The 8,959-nt window shown below is 40.4% G+C and overlaps 1 pseudogene; it reads right to left on the bottom strand.

Annotated features, from left to right (window-relative positions):
• Positions 1-4,305: 4,305 nt before the first annotated feature.
• Positions 4,306-4,752, bottom strand: LOC138807085 (ubiquitin-ribosomal protein eS31 fusion protein-like; annotated as a pseudogene).
• Positions 4,753-8,959: the final 4,207 nt, after the last annotated feature.

Below are 8,959 nucleotides of genomic sequence, written 5' to 3'. Positions count from 1 at the left end.
AAACACTCCACATTCCTGCCAATAAATGAAATACAAATTAAAATAATGGAGAGACTTCATCTAACCCAGTCAGAAGGACCATCATCAAAACCACAAACAACAACACATGCTGGGTAGGATGTAGGGGACAAAGAGCCCAGCACACAGTTGGTGGGAGTGTCAACTAGTGAGAACACTATAAAAATCATTATTCAGGTTGCTCAAAAAGCTGAAAGTATAAACTAGCATTATTATCCAATGATAGTATTATTGGGGTACTTATCCAAATAAATATAAATAGGGTTACAATAGAAACACTTGCATCTTCATTTCAAGCACTGTTTACAACAGTCATGGTATGGAGATGAGCCAGTGGTCCAACAGCTGCAAGAACATGAGTAACATATAAACCGTGAAGTACTATTGAGCCATACAAATGCATGGAAGCAGGGAGCTGGTGGCTCATCCCTGCAATCCTAGCTACTCAGGAGGCTGAGATCTGAGGACTGCAGTTTAAAGCCAGCCTGGACATAAAAGTATGAGAGACTCAATTAACCACCAGAAAACTTAACCTGGCACTGTGATTCAAAGGGGTAGAATGATTGCCCTGAGCAAAAGAGCTCAGGGACATTGCCCAGGCTTCGAGTTCAAGGCCCACAACCACCACCACCAACAACAATAATAAAGGGAATGGAAATAGGACACTCATTTCAGGGAAATGAATGGTCATAGAGATCATCATGAATTAAGTCAGATTCAGAGCAAAGGTTATATTTTTCTCTCATATATGTATGTTCAACCTAAAGACAAATAGCTATGTAAATGCATACATGATCAGTCAATCTCTCTCTCTCTCTCTCTAATATATGTAATGTTTGTAATTTTTGGACTATTTGAAGGAAAGAGAATGTCAGAAGATAAACAATATTAAAATACATTGCATTTGTGAATGAACATGGCAAAATGCAACCCACGGATAACTGTCAAATAACAGGTGTAGGGTGATAGGGAAAGCAAGAGTAAGCCTGGGAGTCAATCTGATATTGATATTCAGTTTCTACAGTGTGCAAAACTATGGAGATGAATGGTTTTAAAACTGTTTTATAGCTACTTTATGTAATCAGTCAGATGGATGATACCCACAGAGGGCAGAATGTATGCTTTATCAGAGTCTTGTAATGACATTCTCTATCAGGGAGTGGAGATACTTCCTTCCTCTCTGAATGTGAGTGGGAAGTGGTTGCTCTGACCAACAGGTACACCCAGGTGACTCTGAAGTAAGGCTACAATTCAGATTCAATTTGTCTTGCAAGACGCTTGCCTAGAGAACATAGCCAACTGGACCATGAAGATAGATAGCTGCAATAGATTCTGCTATTTAAATCTTTCACTTTTGAGTTCTCCATATATAAACCAGGGGTACTAACATTATTCATAAGGGTAATGTGAGGATTAAATGACATTACCTGCATAGAGAGTATGACTTGGTTTTTGGTAATTAAGCATCACCCAATAAATGTTCAAGATAAAGATATCAGTTCTGAACTACAACTTCCTACCACAATTCCTAAAGTGACTCTGGAATTACCCATTTCCCTACCCCCACTTTTTTTCTCCCTCTTCTCCACCCCTCCACTGGATTTCAATTCTCCAAGCTTCTCTTGGATACACATATCCTTTTTGATGGCAGCTTCAATTTTCCATTCATCACCTTTGCATGACATTTTATGAGACAAACATTCTGCTCCACTTACCTGCAAATAAAGGTGGTTCATTACGATGGCATCTTCTTGGGTCTGTCTGAGTTAGTACCAAGTCAGATTCCATGTCTTGAAGCCTGGGGAAGAGGACTAAAAAGTACCTGATGTTTGTTTTAGGTCATTTAGTATTTAGAGTTACAGAGACTCATAAAAAAATTCTGTCTCTGTTCAAAAATCCAGCTCTCTGTTGTTATTATTCCTTGAACTATCCCTAAACGACTTCAATTTTTCAAAGCCTTGGTCTCTCCATATTAAAAAAAGGCATAAAAATCACTAGATACCTCCATGAGAATATTTGGAGGGTTGAGTTAATTTCTGCAAAAGTATTTAACGCAGTGCCTTTGAAACACCCTGAGAATTTGTATTGTTCCTCTGCACTTGATGGCCTGCCATACCACCTCGGGTCCTTAACCAGCCCCACTGTGGTGCATTTGGTGCCAAGAGCAGACATCTATTCAGCTGTGGATTCAGCTGTGGCCATCTGGCAGTCAGTAGCTGGGAGTGCTAGCGAGGAGGTTGCTTTAAGTAGGAGACTCTGTAGCATCTGCTTCTGGGAGAGAAGCTCTCTGTGCCCCCTGGCATGTGCTCCACTCATAAATTCTCCAGAAATGGGGATGCAGCTGAGACCCACCATTTGTGGCAGCAGTGACTCTCCTCCACTCTGTCTTATCCATGTAGAGTTGAAGCGCAGCATCACTTGGCATGGTGTGCAGCTGCTGGCTTGTAATGGCCTTCCCAGCAGAGGCCCTGCAGGCATCTCTACATGGGTCCTGGAAGGGAAAGAAGCCGAGTGCTGAAAGGTAGCCACAGACAAAGAAATCATTATTTAAAGAGATTCGGGGATTGTGTGCTTTGCCTCTTCTAACACATCCAGTGGCTCCTGTGGTAGGCAGAATGGCTTCTCAAGGAGTCAGTTCCTCCATCCTCTGTGACTATACATGGCTTGAAGGCTTTGCTGATGAAATGAAGGCTATGCACTTAAAACAGTGATAGGAACCAGAACCAACAATCCAGGAGGCCTCAGCCAAGTCACTCAAGGTCCTAGAAGGAGAAGACTTGTTCCAGCTGGAGTTAACAGTGGTGGCAGAAGAAGTTAGAGAAATGCAAAGACACAGTGGGACTTGATGGCTTCCTCCTATGGGCTTTATGGAGAAACCCTGGGAAAAGCACTAAAGGAAACATGGACTTTAGCTTTATAACCACACACAAAATAGTGAATCCAGTCACTGACCTATTTGAGTGTGGGCATGAATTCTTCCCCAGATGCTATGGATAAGACCTTGATTTAGTCAATATATTTTGGCTTTGTGAAACTCTATTTAGAAACCCAAAATGGGATCATTCAGGTTTTTCACCACTAAGTCAGTGTATCTGTATCCCCATCTGCTTCTTCCACAACCTTGTGTAGCAAAGGCAGAATCTATAATCTCACCCGTAAATGTTCTTGTTTAAAGTATTCTAAATGTATCTATGTTTATTTTGTGTGTGTGTGCGTGCGTGTGTGTGTGTGTGTGTGTGTGTGTATGTGTGCGTGCATGCGTGTGTGTATGCACATGTATGCACGTTTTCTGGGGCTTTAACTCAGGACCAGCGTGTTGTCAATGACATTGTACTTAAGGCTAGAATTCTACCACAGCTACCTTGTGGTTTTTTGGTGGCTAATTAGAGATAGTTTCAGACTTTCCTTCCTAGGCTGGATTTTAACTGCAGATCCTAGCTTCCTGAGTATTTAGGATTATAGACGTGAGCTACAGAGCTACAGAGACCCTGCTACAACCATGTTTAAGTACACTATCAAGGTCACTATTACCCTTCAAATGAACCAAAATTCAACAGGTTTACTAGAGGAATTGGAGGAACTGAAATGATCTTGCATGCCTTCCAGAAACTTCACATGGGGCAGAGTGTGAGTCTAGATGGCAAAGGTGAAGAAGGGGATACTAGTTAGGAGGCTGGAAGACCTAGTGATCAAAAACTGATCTCGGATTGGCCAAAGTTTTTGTGATGGATGGTGATGCAAAGGAAAGAGAATTAAGGACTCCAAGGGTTTGGATCTGAGTGACTGGGTAGGTGTTTGTGACTGAAGAGGCCTGAAAAGTGACTTTGGGAATGGACATCAATACTGTAAAAAGTTCCAGCAACTTGGGTTTTCTTTTTTTGGGGGGGGGGTCCGGTCATGGAGCCTGAACTCTGGGCCTGGGCGCTGTCCCTCAGCTCTTCAGCTCAAGGCTAACACTCTACCACTTGAGCCACAGCACCACTTCCGGATTTTTTCTTTTTGCTTATGTGGTGCTGAGGAATCGAACCCAGGGCCTCAGGCATGCAAGGCAAGCGCTCTGCCACTGAGCCACCTTCCCAGCCCAAACTTGGGTTTTCAACACATGTCAATCACCATCCCTTCCTCCAATGCACATCCCATCATTTCCTGAAATTCTCCTTGTCTGACAAGGACAACTTTATGTACTTTTCCTATTTTATTCAGTGACATATACTGCTTCTATCTGTATGTAATTCAAACAAACATTTTCCTGCTTTTAGTTTATGCCCTTTATTAATCCATATACAATCACTTGTCTTCTGGCTTGTTGAAAAGTAAGTTAGACAACATTTGCCACAGTAATGTCTGGCTAGCCATAAAAACTCCAGCACCACATTCATCTGAAAGGAACTCTCGACAGAGATGGCTACTTTTGCCTTTTTCATCCATTTTATAGTATTTCAGGACAGCCATTTTAACCTTCTTTCTCTTCTTCTTGTTCTTCTTGGGAGTGGTGTAAAACTTCTTCCTTTATTTAGCACCACCTTGAAGTCTCATTAGTTGATGAAGAGTGGAGTCCTTTTGAATGTTGTAGACAGATAAAGTACATTCATCTCCCAGCTGCTTACCAGCAAAGATCAGTCTTTGTTGATCAGGAGGAATTCCTTCCTCATCCTTTACATTTTGTATAGCATCTGAGGCTTCAACTTCAAGTGTGATGGTTTTCCCTGTTAGGATTTTGACGAAAATCTGCATCCTGGCGGTGGTCCCATCCTGATGGCGGATCGGAAAGGCCAAACAAACAATTTTTAAATTATTTTTTTTCTGGTACTTGGGCTTAAACTCAGGACCCCAAACTTGGCAGGCAAGCATTCTGCCACTTCAATAAGGCTTCTAGTCTTTTTTGCTTTTTAGATTATTGTTTGATTTCGTTTCTTTTGTTTAGGTTTGTTTATTTGGTATTGAGTTTTCAGGTTTGGCCTGGACTAGCCTTGAATTTCAATCTCCATTTCTTTCCTTCCTGAATAGCTAGCTACATAGGAATGTGACATAATGCCTGTCTTCCCCCACCCCAAGTCTCCCTCCCCCACACACATCACAGCTTCTTTTTGATAAAAAGATCTCACCAACTTTTTGCCCTGGTTGATCTTGGAAGTTGATTTTCCTGTTGGTAGTGTCACAGGCATAGATGTCACTATACCCAACTCTAAACAAAAACATCTGCACTTCAAATTCTTAAGTCATAGTGAAGGAATTTGCACAGAAAACACAGGTACACATTAGCTCTCTGGCCTTGCAGAATGATTCTGAGTGTTAGTTTCCCATTTCTGGGACAAAATACCTGAGGGGGGAAAATCAATTTAAAATTAGAAGATTTTGCTTTAGCTTAGGGTTTCGGGGGCAACCATTGATGGTCCATTGGTTTTATCACTTTGGACCTGTGGCAGTGAGGCACATTAAAAGTGTACAGTGGAGAAGGATGCTCACTTCCTGGTATTTGGGAAATGAAAAGGGATCCTCAAACCCAATGACACGCCTCTAATGATAGATCTTCCTCCCCCTGGGCCCTGCCGCCTAAAGATTCTACTACCACCTAATACTACCACAAGACTGGATAACAAACTGAACTCAAGCTCAGACTTCAGTGTGTGGGGCTTTGTGACATGTTTAACATCCAAAATGATGGCACTTGACTGTCCTTATTTCTGCTAAAGAGTAAGATCATTTAATTTTTCTTGTTATATGGTTGGATAGTTTAAAATTTCAGTAATTGAAAGGCTTTTCCATAGCTTTTGAGTGCTAGTCAGAGATGACAACTCATTATTATTGCTGTTGTTGTAGTTACTATCTTCTTTGTCTCCCCAATCAAAGTGGAGACAATTGGGCATGTGCCACTTATAATGGGCTCAGAGGATGGTACCCAGGGAAGAAGGCTATCATGCTCCAGATATGGTGAAAGGCTCTTCAATGATACTTAATCTGCTTCAGTTCTGAATTAGTAGAGAGCAGATATTAGGTAATTTGTAGAGTTAACTTAATTCGTATACATAAACTTCTTTGTTTATACATCTGCATGCACACACACACATCACATATGCTTGCAATGTGGAGACACATTTGATTTACTCATCAGTCTTTGAAGCTTTATGTGTCTATTATTTAAGAGTTCAATAGTGATCTCAGGATTTTATTATGCAGAAATTTTTATCATGGCTACTCATAAATCCCAATTAGGCAGCTTGTAACAGAGCCTAGGGAGGAAGTACAATTTCTGTTTGTTCCCAGTGTCTCATTAATGACATGCTTTCACAATGGATTACAGATGGAAGCCAGGCTCCAAACAGGATAGTTAGCAGATGGATGGAGAGTGAGGTAACTGGGTACTCTTTGCTCAGCTACAATGTTATTTTATGCAAAGGCAAGAGAATTAGGACCAGCACGAGGCTGGTTAAGTGGCATAGATGGTGCCTCACGTTGCCTTGCTCAGTGTAGATTTTTGAACAGAAACAGATCTGAACTTGAATCTAACTTCTAATTTTGACAAATGCCTCTCAACTCTGCATGCTTCCAGCGTTTTCCTTCATACAAAAAGTGAACAAGGAGAAATGCATGAAGTAACTCTAAAATGTGGTTCCAATGCTCCCTGATATTTTCCCTCCATTCCTCCTTTACAAAAAATGGAAGGGCTCACACTCCAGAAGGACATTATTGGTAGCAAAACAGAGATCGTGAAATAAGACATCCATTCCTTCCCTAAGCTGCAAATAAATGTGGAGCTATCTTTCTACCAGAACACTTAAAATGCTCATTTGTCCCCATTACTTTGTATTATCTCACCATCATTACAAAATCACTATACATAACAGGAAATTGATACTTCAAAGGGAGCAGCAACCTCACCGAGCTCATGGAGATGGAGAGGCAGGGGCGGGCTTGTGATCCAACCGAAGCTTTCTCCTTTTGAATGATGTGCTACTCCATGGTAATCAAGAGAGGTCCCTTGGCTTTTTAGTCTTTTGTATGTTCATGCATTAACTATGTGCCTAACAACTAACCTAATCCTGTAAACTCTGAGTTGAAACTCTGCAGTATTGAATGTCTCTGTGTGTTTTAGATCCCAGGAGAGTAGAAGAAGCAATCAACACATTGTAAGTGATGCAGGACAGGAGTGATGAAGAAAGGAGAGCTTGCTGGTAAAGCTCAGAAGTGAGATGACCTATCTCTCTAGCCCCCCCAACATTCTGGTGGGAGCTTTAGGGAGAGGTTCTTCTTTGACTACACTCAGAAGGATGAGATGTCAATCCAGGCACAGGGGAAGAAACGGATTTTGCTATTTCCCACAGAGAAACTCAGAAACGTAAGGATTGGGGAAAGGTTAGTTCTGTGGAGAATCTAGACAAGTACCTTGTGACATAATAACCTGTTAGATCCAAAGCCTCAGTTCTCTGAATAAAGTACACCATATGTTTCAGTGTGTAAAAGCTGGGAGAAAAGAGAAACCAATTTCTATTTCCAGTTCCTACTAATAGCCATATTAACATTTCGGTAATTTCTAGGCACAGATTTTCTTCTTTTATATGTTTATCTATTGACATATACTGTGTATGAATCACCTCCTGCATAATTAGATGCACTTCAATATCTTTCTTTCTTATGCAGTTTAAATTGTCATTATTTTAATAGTCTCCTTAGTAATATGCTTGTTTGTCCTCAGTACAAGGTTAAAGCCATACAAATCAACATTCCACATTGTGAATAGTATCTACCTAATCGGCCCCTTTGGGCACTTTGTCCCAACTGGACAAATGCCATATTTTCACCATAATGATACACATGCCTGGCTTAGAGTCTCAGACACAGAAAACAATCACTACACGTCTGTCGAATGCCTATAATTGGATATTTGCATCATCACCCTCATTTCGTAATTTTTACACTGTTCTACCTTGAAAATTTCTCAACCCACCCAAATGTTTCTTTTAAAAAGATTACTAAAAATGGATTTTCTTTGGATCAAAAGCCAAAGTAAACATGCAATTCCTTGGCTACATATTGCCAAATTTGCATTGAGCCAAGGCTGTAAATATTTTTCCTCCCACTGCTAATGTATGACAAAGTCCTTCCTCTGTACTCCTGCCAAAAGTGAGTATTATTCAATGCTAATCCTTGCTAATTAGAGAGGTAGGCAATAGTGTCTTATTTCATTAATGAGTAGTAAGGCTGATGCTTTGCTTATGGGTTTATTGATATGTGTGACTCAGCACTAGATTCCATTCTTTATTTTACTGTCTTTGAGTTTTAGATTTTGAAAATTAATAGGAACAGAAAAGTTCCTATTATAAAGTTAGTTGTATATTAATTATATAGTAGATATATGTTAACTATTGAAAGAACTGTTTTTTTAAAATTTATATAACATAAATTAAATGGTACAAAGCAAGGGAAATGATGATAACATGAAGAAAGATCCCATGCAGAGGTAGCTAGGAAGGAAGATGAGCACAAGGCAAGAGCAGAGAGAGAGAGAAATGTTCAGATTGTCAATCAGCAGAGACTCACACATGTAATTCTACCTCTTCAAAAGGCTGAGATCTGAAGATGACAGTTTGAAGCCAGCCTGAGCAGGAAAGTCCATGAGATTCTGATAGCTGATTTACCACCACAAAGCCAGAAGTAGAACTAGGGCTCAAATGGTAGAGTGCCAGCCTTGAGTTTATAAAACAAAAGGCTAAAGGAATAGTCCCTTCCCCTAGTTAGAGCCTCCAAAGAAGCTCATAAAGAAAATGCTCAGAGGAAATAGCATAGGTCTTGTAATAGAAGGACATGAAAGTGTTTTCTAGCAAGAGAAAAGGATGAATTAATTATTTTGTAACATCGATCCCCATGACTATCTTTCGAAGTTTAATGGAGCACCAATACTGTGCATAGAGAAATGGAAGCCAATGGAAGCCTTTAGAAGCAA

This window comes from Dipodomys merriami, unplaced genomic scaffold, assembly GCF_024711535.1.
Source record: "Dipodomys merriami isolate MVZ:Mamm:240054 unplaced genomic scaffold, mDipMer1.0.p SCAF_41, whole genome shotgun sequence".
NCBI lineage: Eukaryota > Metazoa > Chordata > Mammalia > Rodentia > Heteromyidae > Dipodomys > Dipodomys merriami.
Note: the sequence above shows the minus strand (reverse complement) of the source record. Positions and strands in the feature narration are given on the sequence as shown.